General features: G+C 44.0%; 1 long non-coding RNA gene across 1 annotated transcript; it reads right to left on the minus strand.

Annotated features, from left to right (window-relative positions):
- Positions 1–3,031: 3,031 nt before the first annotated feature.
- Positions 3,032–20,202, minus strand: LOC121819430 (uncharacterized). Its single transcript, XR_006059691.2, has 2 exons — positions 19,913–20,202; positions 3,032–7,703 (listed from the first exon to the last, which is right to left on the minus strand). It is a non-coding gene; the product is annotated as an uncharacterized LOC121819430 (long non-coding RNA).
- Between the last annotated feature and the right edge of the window lie 315 nt (positions 20,203–20,517).

Here is a 20,517-nt window from a genome sequence, read left to right on the forward strand (position 1 = left end):
AGCCGACTCACTGGAAAAGACCCTGATGCTGGGAAAGATTGAAGGCAAAAGGAGAAGGGGCCAGCAGAGGATGAGATGGTTAGACAGCATCACCAACTCAATGGACACGAGTTAGAGCAAATTCTGAAAGACAGTGACGGACAGGGAAGCCTGGTATGCTGTAGTCCATGGGATTGCGAAGAGTTGGACACAACTTAGTGACTGAACAACGACTGTCTAAAACTGTGTGGTAGCCAGAGCCAGCTGCTGGGGAGGGTACAGTAGATGAGTGCAGGGAGGGATGATGGGATCAGGTTCAGACCTAACACATAAAAACACAGGACCCAGTTAAACTTGAATTTCAGATAAAAAAAAGCTTTTTTTAAAAAAGTATAAGTATATCCCCTGTGAAAGTGAAAGTTAAGTCACTCAGTCATGTCTGACTCTTTGTGACACCATGGGCTGTAGACTTACCAGGCTCCTCCATCCATGGGATTTTCCAGGCAAGAGTACTGGAGTGGGTTGCCATTTCCTTCTCCAGGGGATCTTCCCAACCCAGGGACTGAACCTGGATTACCTGCTTTGCAGGCAAACGTTTTGCCATCTGGACCACCAGGGAAGTCATATCCCCTGTAGCACACGGATATACTTATATACTTAAAACATTATTCACTGTTCATCTGAAATTCAAATCTAACCAGGCTTCCTGTCTTTTATCTGGCATCCTTTCTTGGGACTCTCAGCAGCCAAGAAGCCGGGATCCTTGATGATTGTAGTGATGTGGAGGGCATTGTGATGCCTCTGTATCAGATGGAAGGTGGCTGCTCAGGTCCCCTCTCTCACGCCTCACATCACCTGGGGTTTCTAGATGAGCCAGGAAGTACTCTTGCCTTGTAGATATCCAGGCAGTAAAGGAAGGACAGAATAGCATTTGTAGGTCATTGCTACCATAAAGTTCTTTCTCTAGTTCCCTTTTGTCTTGCTCCAGCAAGAGGAACAACTCAGTCCTTTAAGGATTTGTGGACAGAGGAAATGTGACTGGATAAAGCTACCGCACTCTGGAGCGTGTGTCCTGGGGAGATAATGGCTCTCACCCTGCTAAAATAAATGGTCTGCTTTGTTCCTGAATAATAATCAGTTGGCAGTTTTGTTCTCTTTTCCCGGCAGCTGGATGAGGACATTCTGATTTCTGAGGAAAACGGGTGACCTGGGGCTGGCCATGTTGGACAGAGCGGGCAGGGAGAGTCACCACACCTGGGAGCCCCCTGTGGTGACAAAGACCCTGCTGCAAAGCCTGCTGCAAAATCTTTCCCCACTGGCTGTCTTAATGCCCGAAGGTCTGCCATAAGTCTGAAGGTTAATGACCTTCACCATAAAAAATGCATATTTCTCTGTGAATCAAAACATCCTCTTGGAATGAATTGACCCCATTTTTTTTTTAAAGCTTATAAACAAGGGAAACTTATTTCTCATTGAATTAGTTCCCTAGAGTCTTCCTAACCCCACATTTGGCTGAGAGCAGGGTCTTAAGTGTCGTTGGATTCTAGGCCAGGCAATTCTTTGGGGGCCTGAGAGATAAGAGAGGTTGACCCACAGAGGCAGAATATGACAAAAACCTAGAAATTAAGGGACTGGGCAGTTCACGAGGACTGGGGAAGGTGGGGAGGGGAGGAACAAGAGACAGGAGAGCCCGAGGAGAGGATGGGGTGAAACTACCCACTTCACTTGCTGCCGTATTGGCTGGGGCTCCATGGATAGGAGCATCTCAGACAAGTTTGGGTTGGGCATAGCTGAGGTCAGGACACTGAGTTCCTGTCTTGCTCCTCTGAGACAGTCAGAGTCAGTCAGTTCTATTTGATTTTCTCACCCGTTCCTCCCAAATGTCAGGAGACAAATGAAACCACAGAGAGGGAAGTTTCTGTCCGGCTAAAGCCTGGAGGGGTGCATTAGGCTGCAGGGAAGGGAAAGCTCATATCCAGGGGATTGAACCTTAATGGGGTCTCTTTTTCTCATGTGATAGCAAGTCCGAGTGGTCGGTATGGGCTGGCGTGAAGCTCGAGCATGTCACTGGGGATATGGACTACATCTATCAGCCTGTGGTTGAAGAAGGCATGGGGCTTGGTGTTCAGTGAGCTGCAGTGGCCCAGAAGAAAATCCCTGGCAGATATTCAAGTAGCCCTGGCATTCTGGGCCTTTCTGTTTGCCACCTGGAGACAAGCTCACCATCCGGAGATTGTGCTTCCCAGCACCACTCATCTTCATTTTTAAAACTTTTTTGGCTGTGCTGGGTCTTTGATGCTGAGTAGGGCTTTCTCCTAGTTGCAGCAAGTGGGCCTACTCTCTGGTTCCGGTGCACAGGCTTCTCACTGTGCTGTCTTCTCTTGTTGTGGAGCATGGGCTCCGGGCTTGAGGGCTTCAGTAGCTGTGGCTCACAGGCTTATTTGCCCTGGGGTATGTGGGATCTTCCCGGACCAGGGATCGAACCTATGACCCCTGCATTGGCAGGTGGATTCTTAACCATTGGACCACCAGGGAAGTTTCATCCAGTACCATTCATCTCAATGAGTGGTTGAATGTTTCATTTCCCCCACAGATATTTGACCACATATAGGCACCCCCTGTGTCTCCCCCTCTATTTGGGAGGGTGCCAAGAACACTAGGCTTCTGGGCTTCCCTGATGGCTCAGTTGGTAAAGAATCCGCCTGCAATGCAAGAGACCCTGGTTTGATTCCTGGGCTGGGAAGATCCACTGGAGAAGCGATAAGCTACCCACTCCAGTATTTGGGGCTTCCTTTGTGGCTCAGCTGGTAAAGAATCCACCTGCAATGCAGGAGACCTGGGATAGTCCCTGGGTTGGGAAAATCTCTTGGAGAAGAGAAAGGCTACCCACTCCAGTACTGTGGCCTGGAGAATTCCATGGACTGGAGAAATCCATGGGGTCGCAAAGAGTCGGACATGACTGAGCGACTTTCATTTCACTTTAAGAACCCTGCAGGGGCCAGTTTGGTGCAGGGATCTCCATAGACTGTCTGGACACAGGATGATTTTCCCCCCCCCCCTGAGCTTTCCATCCAAAACCTACTTTCCAGAAGAGCAATGGTTACAACTTTGCCTCCTCTATCCAAAGAAGTCTTTTGCCACCATTCCAGTTCATTCCTGAAGACTAGAGCCTGAGAAAAGACACAGTGTATGTCTTGAAGGTCAGAGAGCTTGGGCTAGCTGGAGCAATGCATGCACTTTTCCACTGGGAATGAACATTCCTCCTCTCCCCAGCAGGTCTGTAAATCCCCAAGGTTGCCCTCTCCTCAGTCTTGGCCAGCTGAATGAATAAAATTTCTCATTCTGATAACTGCAGAATTTGGACTGTGATAAAGACAGTTGCAAAATTCTCTCTGTGGATGGCTAGCTGCTGCTGCTGCTAAGTCGCTGCAGTTGTTTCTGACTCTGTGACACCCCATAGATGGCAGCCCACCAGGCTCCCCCATCCCTGGGATTCTCCAGGCAAGAACACTGGAGTGGGTTGCCATGTCCTTCTCCAATGCATGAAAATGAAGAGTGAAAGCGAAGTCGCTCAGTCGTGTCTGACTCCCAGTGACCCCATGGACTGCAGCCCAGGCTCCTCTACCCATGGGATTTTTCCAGGCAAGAGTACTGGAGTGGGTCGCCATTGCCTTCTCCAGTGGATGGCTAGAGTATGACATAAATGGGGATGAATGGCTCCAGTGTCATAGCCTACATTCTGACCAGAGCCAGCTGTCCTAGAAATGTGTCCTTTAGGTTCCAAAGGATAAAGAATGTGTAGCATGTCCCTTCTATGTGGCAAAAGCTGCCTGACTTAGTGACAATAAGTTTTGGAATTAGGAGGCCAGGATGTAAAGCCCTGGTTTCTTCCCCTCTCTAGGTGGACAGAGCCAGACAGTACTTAAGCTCTCAGACTGTAAGAGATAGGGATAAAAATCCTGGGTTGTTGCTCTCATAGAAGGGTCATGGATATGAATGGGAATTTCAAGGGCTGACCTATTGCACAGCCTTAAGTAAGTATAGGTTGCTGACTGTGATCACACCTGTGGATGTAGAGGGTTAATTTCATAATCAAGGGACAGTCCATTTGACAGCTTGACCCCTGATTGTCCCTGACCAAGACAGTGGTTTCTAAAGCAATGCCTTGAACAAAGCAGGTGCTAATCAAAGTAAAAGTGGTATGAATTAATTCAGATGAACAAATGGCAAATGTCTTTTTTGCCCTGTTTCATCTCACCCCAGGACTAGGATTGCTGTGGTCTAGCCAGACTCTTCAAAGGGATTATCTGTTCTAAGACATTACACATCACTAAATGTGCCAGTCCATTCTGAAGGAGATCAACCCTGGGATTTCTTTGGAATGAATGATGCTAAAGCTGAAGCTCCAGTACTTTGGCCACCTCATGAGAAGAGTTGACTCATTGGAAAAAACTCTGATGCTGGGAGGGATTGGGGGCAGGAGGAGAAGGGGACGACCAAGGATGAGATGGCTGGATGGCATCATGGACTCGATGGACGTGAGTCTGAGTGAACTCCGGGAGATGGTGATGAACAGGGAGGCCTGGCGTGCTGCGATTCATGGGGTCGCAAAGAGTCGGACATGACTGAGCCACTGAACTGAACTGAAATGTGCCTGTGAGCCAGGGCTGGCCACCAGTAAGGCACAGTCCAGTTGAAGGAGTCCTTTCTGCCTCAAAGGACATGAGAACCACTTCCTGGTTGGACACCCTTGTTCTAGCTCTGATCTTCCCCAGGAACTCTGCTTGTTGTTGTTCAGTCACTCAGTCATGTACAACTCTTTGCAACCCCATGGACTTTAGCGTGCCAGGCTTCCCTGTTCTTCCCCATCTCCTGGAGCTTGCTCAGACTCATGTCCATTGAGTCTGTGATGCCATCCAACTTCTTTGCTACTAGAAAGTAATTTTTCATTTCTTGATTACAAAAAATATGTTAGTGTGAAATTTCATTGGCTGTCTCCAAATTCATCAAAAGAAGGCAATCATCCCATGATTCTGGTAAAAAACTTAGTGAACTCAGGCATCCTCTGCGTGGTCGTGGGGAATGCAAATGGATAGAAGCAGCAATGGTTAGTATTTACTGAGTAGCTACTATGTTCCAGACACTGCATGAAGTGTTTACATGTGTTACTGCATTTAAGTCTCACATCAACCCACTTGGGTAACTACTATTTCACCACTTTGCAGATAAGGAAATGGAGGTGCAGGGAGATGGGGGGGGGGGGATGTACCCCTACAGCTAGGAAGTAGTAGTTTTGTTGTTTTAGTTGCTGAGTTGTGTCCAACTCTTTTGTGACCCCACGGACTGTAGCCTGCCAGGCTCCTCCGACCATGGGATTTCCAAAGTTAGAATAGTGGAGTGGGTTGCCATTCCCTTCTCCAGGGCATCTTCCTGATGCAGGGATTGAATCTGTGTCTCCTGCATTGCAGATGGGTTCTTTATTGCTGAGCCATCAGGGAAGACCAGGAAGTAGCAGGGCTGGGGCTTAAATTCAGAGCTGTCTGATTACAAACCCATACTCTTAACCACCATGGAATTATTAACCTCTTTGCCTTTTTTCCCCAACTTGCAATTTCCAATCAATATAAGAGACCGCTTGTCCCTTTTGCCCTCTAACTATCCATGTCTCTCTTCTTCTGCCGTGCAGCCCTGGGCTGAATCCCACAGTGAGCCTACGCTGCACTGAAAGGAGACTGGGCTTTGGTGTTGTGCTCTGGCCCAAGCAGGTTTTTTGTTTTTTTTTTTTAAATGTCCTTAAAAATAAAAAAAGTTTATTTATTTGGGGGTGCCGGGTCTTAGTTGCAGCATGTGGGATCTAGTTCTCTGACCAGGGGTTGAACCCAAGCCCCTTGCATTGAGAGTGTGGTGTCTTAGCCACTAGACCACCAGGGAAGTCCTCCAGGCAGGCTTTGAGGTATTAAGCTGTCTGGCCCTCTCTTTGGCAATGACCATACCCCTGGCACTAAGGGTGTGGCAGATGCCCCTGGCAGTGCTTGGGGGTGGGGGCAGAACTTAAAGTTTCAGGGACCAGCCATTCTGCCACCACGGGCGCTCCTGAGGCTGGTGGGGGTCCGACCAGCACTGTGCCTCTAACTCCATCCCCATAGGCAATCCAAGGACAGAGCTGAAGTCTCTCTTTCTACTTCCTCCTTCTCTGAAATGGGCATAATGATGGGATGCGTGCATGCGTGCTTGCTAAGTCACTTCAGTCGTGTCTGACTGCAACCCCATGGACTGTAGCCCACCAGGCTCCTCAGTCCGTGGGATTCTCCAGGCAGGAACACTGGAGTGGGTTGCCATGCCCTCCTCCAGGGCATCTTCCTGATCCAGAGATTGAACCTGAGTCTCTTATGTCTCTTGCATTGACAAGTGGGGTTTTTTTTTTAACCCATTAAGCTATCTGGGAAGCCCCATAATGATAGGATACCAAGGCATAAAAGGTTGAGAACATATGTTTTGCCAGTTGTTTCAGAAGGCTCAGAATCAACCCCATGCCTCCCTCCTATGTGAGTCTTGCAGAAGTGCTCCTGACAGCTACTTCCCTTCTTACATCAGTGTTGGAGTCACATGTCCAGGAAGCCTTCCCTGAAGAAGCAGGCTGGGTCAGGGCGCCCTCCCTCTGTGTGTTCTGCTCTCAGAGTACATCACCAGTACATTTATTGCCGGTTTCCCGTCAGTCTCCTCGTAGGCTCCTTGGGAGCCTGGCATGTAGCAGGTACATTTCCCGGCATGTAGCACAAACTCCTGCACGTTTGTTGATCTGAACTTGAGCTTTGAGTTGAAGAAAAGATCAATAACCATTTCAAAAGTTTTGTTGTTCTTTTACATTTGTTGTTAATACCCAGTGATTGTGCCCTTTAGGCAGAGCTATTCTTCAGAATTTTAGGCATTTTTGGGAGTTTCTATGCCTTATTCAGATCTCTGGGTCATGACTTAGTGTTCCGGGGAATTCAAAGGGGAAGAAAAATCATTCGTTTCTGCAAACCCTCATGTCCACCATTCTGATAAAGGATCCCAGCTGTGACAAGGAGATTATTTACTTGAAACTAATGAGCAAAGCTAATTACTGCAGTTGATTTGGGCAGGGACAGAGTGTTCCGGAGCAGGCTGCTGGCAAATGTCCCCAAGTCTCCAACTCGGCAACTGTGCCAACGAGCCCACTCAACGTGCCAGTGCTTTCGGTCCTTGAATCTCCTGTTCAATAGCAAACAGACTTTAGGGTTGTGGTTTGGGGCTCAGTTGCCTGAGAGGAGCCAAGAGTGAGTTTCTGTGGCTTGTTCTCATTCTCTCTGGTTCCAGTTTTTGTAAAAGATATAATAAAATAATTAAAGTCTGACCTTTGTGAGGGTGTGGGATTGGAGGTCCACCCCTCACTTCCACAACTTCCTCCTTCCCAACTCCTCCACAGGACGGCTCCTCTCCTCCAGAACAGGAAACAGACTTCTCGGGGCTCACAAATGCCTGGTTTCCATGGCTCAGGCATTTTTGTTTCCTTCTCCATTCCTCCTAATGCAACTGCAGCTCACATGTCAGGAAACCACTGCCGCTGACCCATTTGACAATGTTCATGTCTTTATCTGACGTGCTGAGCCTCACGAACTTGTCCCAGATGCCAAATCCCATTCTAATGAACTGTGTGGGCATCCAAATTCTTTCCTTCTGGTAGAATTTTGTTAAAATTAGACCTGAGAGGAAGAATTAATGAGTGGGATAGATGAGAATTAAATGTGTGAATTGAATAACATGTCTGGCACAATTTATAAAACATTTTTTAGACATTTAATTTCGATATGCATCTTTAGAGCATGTATTGTGAAGCCCAATCCTATTCTCTGTACTGAATACTAATAATAATGATAATAAAAACTACAACCACACACACACAAACCGTGGTCTCTGCTCTCAGAGTGTTTGGATTTTGGAGGGAAATGACAAGACACGAGTGACAAGTCAGAAACAGCCTTCATGGGATACACAGGCCATAGGGAGGGAGGTGGCGTGGAGCACAGGCAGGAGTGTTGGGGTTTAAAGTGAGGCAAGGGCAGTCATGAGGCCAATTGGAAAAGGCTTAATGGGGAAGGATAGTCTGAAAGTGGAGGTACAATTTTGTCCAAGAATATTGGAGAAGGCACTCTAGGCATGGGGAAAGGGTGAGGAAGCCCAGAGATGGTTACCAGGGCGACAGAGGATAAGAGGATTCTGAGGCATGCAGGGTGTGATGGGCCATTGATGGGGTCAGTAGGAGCTGAGGGTGGGATGGCCTCTGGGGTGAGATCATTAGCCAGACTGTCAGGGGCCCGACCAGTAACGACTTCAGGAGAAGGGTTGGTATGCATGCATGCTCAGTCGCTTCAGTCTTGTCTGACTCTTTGTGACACTATGGATTGTAGCCCGCCAGTCTCCTCTGTCCCTGGGATTCTGCAGGCAAGAATGCTGGCATGGGTTACCCTGCTCTCCTCCAGGGGATTTTCCTGACCCAAGGAGGGATGGAACCTGCATCTCCTGCATTGCAGGTGGATTTTTTGTTTTACCACTTGCTACCGGGAAAGCCCAGAGGGGTTGGTTCAGTTCAGTTCAGTCGCTCAGTCGAGTCTGACTCTTTACGACCCCATGGGCTGCAGCACGCCAGGCCTCTCTGTCCATCACCAACTCCTGGAGTTTACTCAAACTCATGTCCATTGAGTCAGTGATGCCATCCAATCATCTCATCCTCTGTTGTCCCCTTCTCCTCCCGCCTTCAATCATTCACAGCATCAGGGTCTTTTCAGATGAGTCAGCTCTTCGCATTAGGTGGCCAAACTACTGGTGTTTCAGCTTCAGCATCATTCCTTCCAATGAATATTCAGGATTGATTTCCTTTAGGGTGGACTGGTTGGATCTTCTTGCTATCCAAGGGACTCTTAAGTGTCTTTTCCAACACCGCAGTTCAAAAGCATCAATTCTTTGGCACTCAACTTTCTTTATGGTCCAACTCTCACTTCCATACATGACTACTGGAAAAACCAAAGCTTTGACTAGATGGACCTTTGTTGGCAAACTAATGTCTCTGCTTTTTAATATGCTGTCTAGGTTGGCCATAACTTTTCTTCCAAGGAGCAAGTGTCTTTTAATTTCATGGAGGGGTTGGTAGATGGTGGCTGTTTCAAAATCTCAGGAAAATGTTGGCTTTCCTTGGAATTCTGGAGTGAGGCACGTTACCCAGCTGAAGTTAGAAGCAGTCAGAGAAAGAGAGTCTCTGTGTTTGAGAGGAATGGGGCTGAAGAGTGCTCTGGAAAATGGCAGGTTCTGCCAGGATAAGGTGGAGAGATGACAAGCAGATGGCCGACAACAAAGGCGACTTAGCTCTAGGGACTGGTGCCCCACAATATTAACCATGGAGGCTGTAGCAGGAAGTTCCAGGACAAAAATAATGGGTGCCTGGTTTGGTTTGTTTTTTTTTTTTTGTTTGCTTGTTTTTGCACTAAATTAGCAAGCACACCCTGTGCTTTGTGCTTTCAATCCTGAAGGACAAATAAGAAATTGTTATGGAGCTAAGTTCTTGAATTTCTAGAAACTTACGGTAGAGATTCTTATTCCATACAATTGGTCAAAATAAAAATGTTGACAAATCAATGTAAAAATAGGACCTAAGCATTGTATCCTAAGCACGGTAATTTAAAAGATAAAATGTACATTCCCTAACATTTTGGGCTTCCAAGGTGGCTCAGTGATAAAGAATCTGTCTGCCAATGCAGGAGACTCAAGAGACGCGGGTTCAATCCCTGAGTTGGGAAGAACCCTGGGAGGAGGAAATGGCAACCCAATCCAGTATTCTTGCCTGGAAAATCCCATGGACATAGAAGCCTGCCAGGGTACAGTCCTACCATGGGGTAGCAAAGAGTCGGACACCACTGAGCACAGCTCAGCACTAATATTTCATTGTTGAACTTAGACTTTTCTCTCTGACCTGGGGGATACTGATTGGAGTTTCCTATTTTCTTTCTTGTATGATCAGCATCCACAATGGATCGATAATGGCCACAGATCCTTTGCTACTCCTTTGTTGAGGAGTGGAGCCCAATTCTCCTCTACTTGGATCTGAGCTTACCTTGGTGATTTTCTTGACTTACAGAACACAGCGGAAGTGACATTCTGGGAATTCCATGGTTAGACTTGAAACTCCCTTCTGGGCACCTTGGAATGCTCTTCTGGGAGCCCTGAGCTCTGGAAGCTCATGGGAACTGCCATCTAAAAATTCACTACCATGAGTTCCCCAGGCTTGAAAGGCCACATATGGGTGCTCCAGAGGACAGTCCCAGTTGGGCTCGGCTTTCTAGCCATCCCCCTGAAGACATGTGAGTGTGGCCACCTTGGGTCCTTCATTGATACCATGCGGAACAGAAAACTTGAATGGTTGAGCCCTCTTTGAATTTCTAGCCCATAGAATTGTGAGATAGTAACAGAGTGGTTGTTTTAAGTCACCAAGGTTTAGGGTAGTTTGTTATCTCTGCGAGATACTTGGAACCTTGTTATAAAGAGGGCTGGGCACATATTCATAGGACTGGGAGAGACTAGAGATCAGGTACTTCAGCTCTCTGATGTGCACATTCTGAGTACTGGAAGAGGAGTCCAGAAACTGATGTCAAAAATGCCCCGTGATCCTACAGAAAGTGCCTGGGCCTCCTAATTTCAGTTTTGCTTTCCTGCCCTTGAAAGCGAGGGGTTTCCTGTGTTTACCTTTCCTGGATAACCTTGCTGGAAAAATGCCAGCAAGCAGAGTCAGATATATAGATGGTCAGCCGCATTGTGTTGGCCATGGGAAGTTGTTCCAAGAATCTATTCTTTAGCAGTTGGTGTCTGCCTTCCCAGGGTCCCGGAAAGTCTCAGAGGTCACAGGGACTGTGCTTCCTGTTTGTCTGACTCACTCCCCTTCCCATTCCTTCCACAGGAGAGGCTCCTTCCAGCTCAGTGGGGGGCAGCAGGGAAAGCTTGGAGCTTGTTACCTGCATACTGAGGCTCCCACGATTCACGACCAGGTCTGGTACACAGAGGAACCTCAAGCTTGGTTTAACACTCTGCTGGCGTCATCTTGAAATTCTTAATACTTTTGAAAAAGAGGACCTGCATTTTCATTTTACACTGGGCCTGAAAATTACATAGGCAGCTATGCCGTGACTCACTCACACTCCTGCCTCATCGTAGAGACGAGGGGCCGAGGCTGTTTCCTTAGTACAACCCTGTGCTGTCTCACTGAAGACTGATGCAAAGTGGTGAGTTGGGGGAGGAAGAAAGCGAGGAAGGGAAGCCATGTGGGAAAATGAACGCTGTATTTCTGTTTCCGATGTTCAAAGATAAACTGAGGCACGTTAAGACTCTTAAGAGTTTATTTGAATAAAAATTGACTGGAATCAAGCAGCACCAAACTGGAAGTGGTTAGGAGCCCTGTGACCTGCAGGAGCTGAAGAGAGACAGAGAGAGAAAGTGAGGAAGAAAAGCGGGGAAACTATTTGATTGGCTGTATTGTGAAGCATGGTTGGTCAACTGGCTGTAACGTGAAGCCTGGTTGGCTGATTGGCTGTAGCGTGAAGCCTGGTTAGCTGTTTGTGAATGGTGGTCCTTGGCGTCTTGACTTTCAGGCATTTACAGGTTAGACTTTGGTTTGCTTGAGTAGGCTACCCCCTGCATTAAGGCCTCCTCAATCTAACAGCCTCCTTGTTTAATTCATTTAGCATCTCCTGTAAGACAGCACCCCTTCCTCACCCTCCTGCTATTGACGAAAGGACCACCTCGGGCCGGACTGACTGTGAGGGATGTTTGGCAGGGCATGAGTTTGGAGACAGACGATGCCCTGCAGCTCAGGCCAAAACAGCAAAACCCAGATGCTTTCTCAGCCGTCCATCACTAGGAGCCAAACTGAGGGGGATCCTTTCTCACCAGCCCAGTTTTCCTACAAGGATCAAGAGTGGTGGCAATAACGGGGAAGTGGGGGGTGGGCCTGGGGAGCCTAGGCACCCGCACTCTCTAAGAGAAGAAAGAAGAGCTAGACCCCACCCACGGCCTGATAGAAGCCTAGGAAGCTGGGGCAGGGGTTAAGGAGACCCCCGCCCTCTCCTGCAGCAAACGTGTATCCTGCTGTCTGGCTCGGTATCCTCTTGTCAGGACGAGCTGTTCCACACTTGGTGATCATTTCAAAACCCTCTTCTGCCTGCTGTCAGCCTGCCCTTTCACATACGGGCTCAGATCCAAACACAGCTGTCTCCTCTTTGTCTACCACCTGTGTCTCGCAAAACCAATCAGTCCGGGTCTGCACTGCCATAGCGGATGATTCTTCACTTTTTCGCTTTCTCTTTGCCCTACTAGAACAGTGATTCTCAAGGTGGGGTTCCTGAACTGGCAACATCAGCCTTACCTTGGAAATTGATAGAAATACTAATTTGTGGATGCCACCCCAGATCTACGGAATAAAAAACTCTCAGGGCAACAGACTCACAGACTTAGAGAATGAATTTAAGATTACTGGGGGCGGAGTGCGGGGAGAAAGAGGGGGCAAGAGATAGTTAGGAAGTTTGGGATGGACATGTACATGCTGCTGTATTTAAAATAGATAACCAACAAGGACCTACTGTATAGGACAGGGAACTCTGCTCAGTGTTATGTGGCAGCCTGGATGGGAGGCGAGTTTGAGGGAGAATGGATACATGTATATGTATGGCTGAGCTGCTCTGCTGTCCACCTGAAACTTTCACAACATGGTTAATCAGCTATATTCCAAAATAAAATGAAAAGTAAAAAAAAAAAAAAAAAGCAACTCTGAGGGTAAGGCTGCTGACCTGTGGTTGAATAAGCTCTTCTGGTGGTTTTAATGATCACTGAAGTTTGAGAACCCCTCTCCTCGAAACTGGTGACTGAAATAAGTCCTTCCACCAGCACCCGGGATTTCAGTGTTGACACCTCTATGACAGATGGCATATCAATTTTGCAAAGGAAGGCAATAGTAATTCTTTCATGTATAAAACCCCTCCCCTCCACACACAGACACACAAAAATACACAGAAAAAGGAAAAATGCTTTGCTTCTCATTCCTCCTCTATCTAACATCTGTTACCCGGGCTTTGAGTTGTTTTAACAAGAACATCAGCGTTAGAATAAGCTTGCTTGCAGGGTGTCTGGAAGGCAGGTGCAGCTTGCCACTTTTAATGCAAGCTGAGAACAAACACAGCCTTCTGCTGCTAGAGACAGAGGTGGAATTTCTGTTTTGCTGGGAAGATACCCCCTAAAGCGCTGCCTTACCTTGAGGCCTTAATTAGAAGCAGCAGTGGCCCTCGGGCCTGCTGAGTTTCTATTTGATGTGATTGCACAAAAGAGCTGAGGTGGAGAACTGGACCTTTTGTTATTTCACATATTCAGAAAAGCTTTTTCATAAAAGCCCCTCTCTAGGTTCTTATTTGCTGTCACACACACCAGGGTAAACTTATAAAGATTTACACAGAGCAAGCAATTAGTAATGTCTGGTTTTCCCATGTTTGTCATAGATTAACGGATTTAATTTATGCCATTTCAGCCACACTTTCCCTCTCTCACAGGGGCCTATCCCACTGCAGCTACCTTCCCGTACATTCGTCACTGCCCTGCCTTTTCTGGTCCCTGTGACTCTCTCTCCTTTTTCTTTGCATCTTTCTAGAGAGGACTTAGTGTCTCGTATTAGCTTGAATGCTCAAACATATAAAAATAAAATCCAATATAAAAGTGAAAATTCCTACTGGAGATATTGGTGTTTTAATTTCATAATTGCACCCCCTGAGTTAACCTGATAAACCAAAGAGTTATGGAGATTTTCTTGTGCTTTTCTTCATTTGAATGTAGACAAGAGAGGACATGCCACAGACTGAGATTTCAGCTGTAAGCTATCTGGCTGATCACGCGCTGGGCAGTACAGAGACATGACAGTCCTCCTTGATCTGCCACATACGTCATGTAAAAATGTCCACGGGCTTAGCCCAGTGCAGCTCTTGGCTCATGATAAGTCCTAACTAATTGTCTACTGTGTGGTACTTAGCCGAATAGCAGAGAACCCTTACACTGGGCTAACAAGAAACACATAGGAACTGGTGTCTTCTGACATAAGAAGGGGGTCTTGCACCAGGATCTGTGGATCTGCACTGCTTGGACAAAGTCTCATTGCTCTGTCTTGATTCTCTGGGTTTTCAAGTTATGGGTTACTCTTTTGGTTTTGCTTGTATTTTAAAGCTCCCTAAACTCACTCTAAACACAAAAGGGAATTTATTGGATGAATATTGGAATATCTCAAGAATCCAAGGCCAAGACTATAGCTTGAGCTTCATGAAGGCCTGGAACTAGGAAGTGGGTGCAAAGCCATCAAGAGCCAGTAGGTATTTCATTCTCACTTTTCTCTCTCACACTCGTGGCCAGCTGGACTCTTTGTTTCTTTCTGAAGATTGATTCATGCTTCTTTGTGTCTCTAGACCAGCTTATACTGCTTTGGCATAAGAATGACAAATATGGCTGCCATAAAATGGCTATATTTTAACTATAGTGCTATATAGTAGGTCCTCGCTGATTATCCATTTTAAATATAGTGGTGTGTACATGCCCATCCCAAACTCTCTAACTAAGGTGGGGATTTATTCTGTTAAGAATAATTATCTCAAATTTGGAAATAAAAGCAAAAGAAAGACAACTTGTCCTTTTAATGTCATATTGGAGTCTTGCTTAACCACCTTAGGGTTCTTTAATTATCGTGAGGAATGTATCTTTATATGACTCACTTTCTACTATTGATGAAAGACCCAGATTCTGCAGTTACATGGTAATTTTTAGCCAAATGTTTGTCTAGTAGATACTCAGTTAATTTTATCTCATAGAGATTATAACCAAAGATTATGACTTTATTGCTCATAGTCATGTTAACTAGTTTTGTGCCTAACCTAGTAATCTTATTCCAATATTTTCTTTCTTTAATGACTGTGTATTCCCTTAGTCTATACTTTTCCCTTGGACTAGCTTCACTATCCTGTTCATTTCCAGAAAAACAAACTGGGCACATCTTGACATATGTTTATTTTTTTGTATTTGTATGAGAGGCATGTTGTTAACTTTTTGAACTTTATTTTTTTTCAGTTTTCAGAGTAAAGGGGAGGAGGATTGAGTTGATACTTCAAAGTTATCTACAATAGCTTCTATTTTGGTTCCTTTGAATTTCCTGTTTTTTAATGACTTCCACAACAATTTACCAGTCTTTTGCTTTAGTGAGAGTTTGCTGTTACTATACTTTTTCAGTCTTTTTTGGTCTGAAATACATTTATTTCATTTTTGTTCCTGAAAGGAACTACCACTGGATATACATTCTAAGTTGACATTCTAAGACTCTCTCTTAGATATTCTACTGTCTTCTGGCTATTCTAGTGTCTTCTGGCTTCACTTGTTTCTATTAAGAAGTCAAATAAATCTAATAGTTATTCTGTCATAGGTAATTTTTATTTTCTCTCTGGTTGCTTTTAAGATCTTCTTTTTTTTCTTCAGTATTCTTCAACTAAAAAAAAAAATCTCAGCATGGATTTTTAAAATTTACATCTCTTGAAATTCATAGGGCTTCCTAATTCTCAGGATTTGTGGTTTTCATCAATTCTTTGAAAAATTCTATTAATATCTCTTAAATATTATCTCTTCCCATTTTTATATTATTATAGACCAGTTGTTATACTACTGGTGGAAGTGTAATTGGGTATGACACTTTTAGGAAACAATTGTCATTATTTACTCTTGTTGAAGCTCTTCACCCTCTTTGAGTTTGTAATTCTACTGATAAGTGTATAATTAACAGAAATACAGTCAGCTCCTGGTCTTGTTTTTGTTGCCTGTATAGAGCTTCTCCATCTTTGGCTGCAAAGAATATAATCAATCTGATTTCGGTGTTGACCATCTGGTGATGTCCATGTGTAGAGTCTTCCATTGTGTTGTTGGGAGAGGGTGTTTGTTATGACCAGTGCATTTTCTCGGCAAAACTCTATTAGTCTTTGCCCTGCTTCATTCTGTATTCCAAGGCCAAATTTGCCTGTTACTCCAGGTGTTTCTTGACTTCCTACTTTTGCATTCCAGTCCCCTATAATGAAAAGGACATCTTTTTTGGGTGTTAGTTCTAAAAGATCTTGTAGGTCTTCACAGAACTGTTGAACTTCAGCTTCTTCAGTGTTACTGGTTGGGGCATAGACTTGGATTACTGTGATACTGAATGGTTTGCCTTGGAAACGAACAGAGATCATTCTGTCGTTTTTGAGATTGCATCCAAGTACTGCATTTCGGACTCTTTTGTTGACCATGATAGCTACTCCATTTCTTCTAAGGGATTCCTGCCCGCAGTAGTAGATATGGTGGTCATCTGAGTTAAATTCACCCATTCCAGTCCATTTTAGTTCGCTGATTCCTAGAATGTCGATGTTCACTCTTGCCATCTGTTGTTTGACCACTTCCAATAGATTTAAGGTACTAGATCTGATAGATAGAGTGCCTGATGAACTATGGATTGAGGTTTATGACATTGTACAGGAGATAGGAATCAAGACCATCTCCATGGAAAAGAAATGCAAAAAAGCAAAATGGCTGTCTGGGGAGGCCTTACAAATAGCTGTGAAAAGAAGAGAAGTGAAAAGCAAAGACGAAAAGGAAAGATATAAGCATCTGAATGCAGAGTTCCAAAGAATAGCAAGAAGAGATAAGAAAGCCTTCCTCAGTGATCAATGCAAAGAAATAGAGGCAAACCACAGAATGGGAAAGACTAGAGATCTCTTCAAGAAAATTAGAGATACCAAGGAAACATTTCATGCAAAGATGGGCTCAATAAGGGACAGAAGTGGTATGGACCTAACAGAAGCAGAAGATATTAAGACGAGGTGGCAAGAATACACAGAAGAACTGTACAAAAAAGATCTTCAAGACCAAGATAATCACGATGTTGAGCCAGACATCCTGGAATGTGAAGTCAAGCGGGCCTTAGAAAGAATCACTATGAACAGAGCTAGTGGAGGTGATGGAATTCCAGTTGAGCTATTTCAAATCCTGAAAGATGATGCTGTGAAAGTGCTGTACTCAATATGCCAGCAAATTTGGAAAACTCAGCAGTGGCCACAAGACCGGAAAAGGTGTTTTCATTCCAGTCCCAAAGAAAGGCAATGACAAACAATGCTCAAACTACTGCACACTTGCACTCATCTCACACACTAGTAAAGTAATGCTCAAAATTCTCCAAGCCAGGCTTCAGCAATATGTGAACTGTGAACTTCTGAATGTTCAAGCTGGTTTTAGAAAAGGCAGAGGAACCAGAGATCAAATTGCCAACATCTGCTGGATCATTGAAAAAGCAAGAGAGTCCCAGAAAAACATCTATTTCTGCTTTATTGACTATGCCAAAGCCTTTGACTGTGTGGATCACAACAAACTGTGGAAAATTCTGAGAGAGATGGGAATCCCAGACCACCTGACCTGCCTCTTGACAAACCTATATGCAGGTCAGGAAGCAACAGTTAGAACTGGACATGGAACAACAGACTGGTTCCAAATAGGAAAAGGAGAACGTCAAGGCTGTATATTGTCACCCTGCTTATTTAACTTATATGCAGAGTACATCATGAGAAACGCTGGGCTGGAAGAAGCACAAGCTGGAATCAAGATTGCCGGGAGAAATATCAATAACCTCAGATATGCAGATGACACCACCCTTATGGCAGAAAGTGAAGAGGAACTAAAATGCCTCTTGATGAAAGTGAAAGTGGAGAGTGAAAAAGTTGGCTTAAGACTCAACATTCAGAAAACGAAGATCATGGCATCTGGTCCCATCACTTCATGGGAAATAGATGGGGAAACAGTAGAAACAGTGTCAGAGTTTATTTTTTTGGACTCCAAAATCACTGCAGATGGTGACTGCAGCCATGAAATTAAAAGACACTTACTCCTTGGAAGAAAAGTTATGACCAACCTAGGCAGCATATTCAAAAGCAGAGACATTACTTTGCCAACAAAGGTCCGTCTAGTTAAGGCTATAGTTTTTCCTGTGGTCATGTATGGATGTGAGAGTTGGACTGTGAAGAAAGCTGAGTGCCAAAGAGTTGATGCTTTTGAACTGTGGTGTTGGAGAAGACTCTTGAGGGTCCCTTGGACTGCAAGGAGATCCAACCAGTCCATTCTGAAGGAGATCAGCCCTGGGATTTCTTTGGAAGGAATGATGCTAAAGGTGAAACTCCAATACTTTGGCCACCTCATGCGAGGAGTTGACTCACTGGAAAAGACTCTGATGCTGGGCGGGATTGCGGGCAGGAGGAGAAGGGGACAGCAGAGGATGAGATGGCTGGATGGCATCACTGACTCGATGGACGTGAGTTTGAGTGAACTCTGGGAGTTGGTGATGGACAGGGAGGCCTGGTGTTTTGCGATTCATGGGGTCACAAAGAGTCGGACATGACTGAGCGACTGAACTGAACTGACTGAACAGAAGTACAGACATGTATTCATTCAGGGACTTTCAAAGCTATTCATAGCAACATGATTCACAGTGGCCCCAAACTGGCAATAACTCAGATGTTCATTAACAGTAGAATGATAGTTAATCATGAAATATTTATACAATGGAGACATATAGCAATTATAACAAACTCCAGTTATAAGCGATAAGTGGGTGCATCTCACAAGCCTAATGTTGACTGAAAGAAACCAAATTCGAAAGAATGTGGTCTCTATGAAGCCATTTTAAACATACCAAAACAAACAAAAACCAAACAGTTTGACAAAACAAAACTTGTGTTTAGGGGCAAACACCTTGGAGTTAAAACTAGAAAAAAAGATAACCGTAAAAGTCACGATAATGATTAGCCTAGGTCGGGTGGGATAGTCCTGTGACTGGCAACCAATGCTCGGGTTTTCTGGGAGTACAAGTAATATTCTATGTTTTGACCTAGTTGATGGTTACTTGAGTGTTTGGTAGAAAAACCATTGAACTATATGCTACTTTGTGAAAAATGAAATACACACTTTGACTTGTAACTAATGAGAGTTTACATATCTTAATTTGTTAATGCAGGTAAGGAGGTATTTGGAGGGAAATTTATAGCTTTAAATACTTATGTTACAAAGTAAGAATGGCTAAAAATCAAGAAATTGAGCATTCAGTTTAAGAAATTACAAAAAGAACATTAAGTAGTTCAAAGAAAGTTGAATAAAGAAAGCAACAAAGATATGAGAAGAAATTAATGAAGTAGTAAACAAATAGAGAGTAAAATAGAGAATAAAATGATGATCAATACAAAGAGTTTGTTCTCTGATATGACTAAATTAACAAACTTCCAGAAAGGCTGATGAGACAAAGCAAAAAGATGGAAACAGATATGAAGGATAGAAAAGGCAATGTGTAGCAGATACAGCAGAGATTAAAGATAGTAAGAGACTGTTATGAACAAATTTATACCAAAAGTAGTGGGAATATAGAGCATATTGAAATGGACTTTAAAGTAATACAAAAATGAAATAGCTCTATACTCACTGGTAATAGGGAATTGTCCCATTAGGAAATTCCAGCCCTACTTTTATAGGTAGGTTTGTCTACACTTAAAGAAATAGATTATTAAAATATTACACAAACTCTTAGAATAGAAAAAGAAAGAACACTCCCCAGCTCAATTTATGTAGCTAATAAGAAAATCTTCAAATCAAAAGCAGATGAGGACAATACAAGAAAGGAAAACTGTAGGCTGATTTTACTCAGTGAACACAGATAAAAATATCCTAAACAAAATATTAGCAAACTGAATGAATAATATATAAGGCAACAATTCATAACTAAATTGGAATAAAGGCTTAACCCAGAAATCTGAGACTGGTTCAACATTTGAAATAGACTGATATAACTTACCTTGTTCACAGATCCAGTGAAAAAATTCACATGAATTTTCACAAAAATTCTCTCAGTAGAAGCAGAAAACTGTTTGATATAATCCAACATCAACTTAGGATAAAGAGTCAACATATCAGGAATAGAATGGAATTTTTTGAACTGGATAAAGAACATCAACGTACAAAGAAAAAAAAAAAACAACCTTACAGCAAATATCATACTTAATGGTGAAACTGAAAAAGCAGATCCTTTAGCAAGCAGGAACGAGACAAGAATCTCTGCTTTTACCACTTCCTAGCCAGTACAGTAAGGGAAAAAGAAAGATTTATAAGGTAAAGGATTAGAAAGGGAGAAACCACACTGTCATTATTCACAGGTGATGTGATCGTTTGCATAGATTCATAGACAGTGTGTTAGAATAATAAAAGTGTGGCAAGGTTGCCAATTATAAACACAATGTAAACAAGGCAATTGCATTTTTATACACCAGTTAACATTTGGAAATTTTAATTTGATAAAGCTATCATTTATAATAGCAATAGAAGTGTAAGGAAAGTATGTGCATTTTTCCAAATTTGGACTCGAGATTTAAAGCATTTCCAATAAAAATACCAACATCGTTT

This window comes from Ovis aries, chromosome 4 (genome assembly GCF_016772045.2).
Source record: "Ovis aries strain OAR_USU_Benz2616 breed Rambouillet chromosome 4, ARS-UI_Ramb_v3.0, whole genome shotgun sequence".
NCBI classification, from domain to species: Eukaryota; Metazoa; Chordata; class Mammalia; order Artiodactyla; family Bovidae; genus Ovis; species Ovis aries.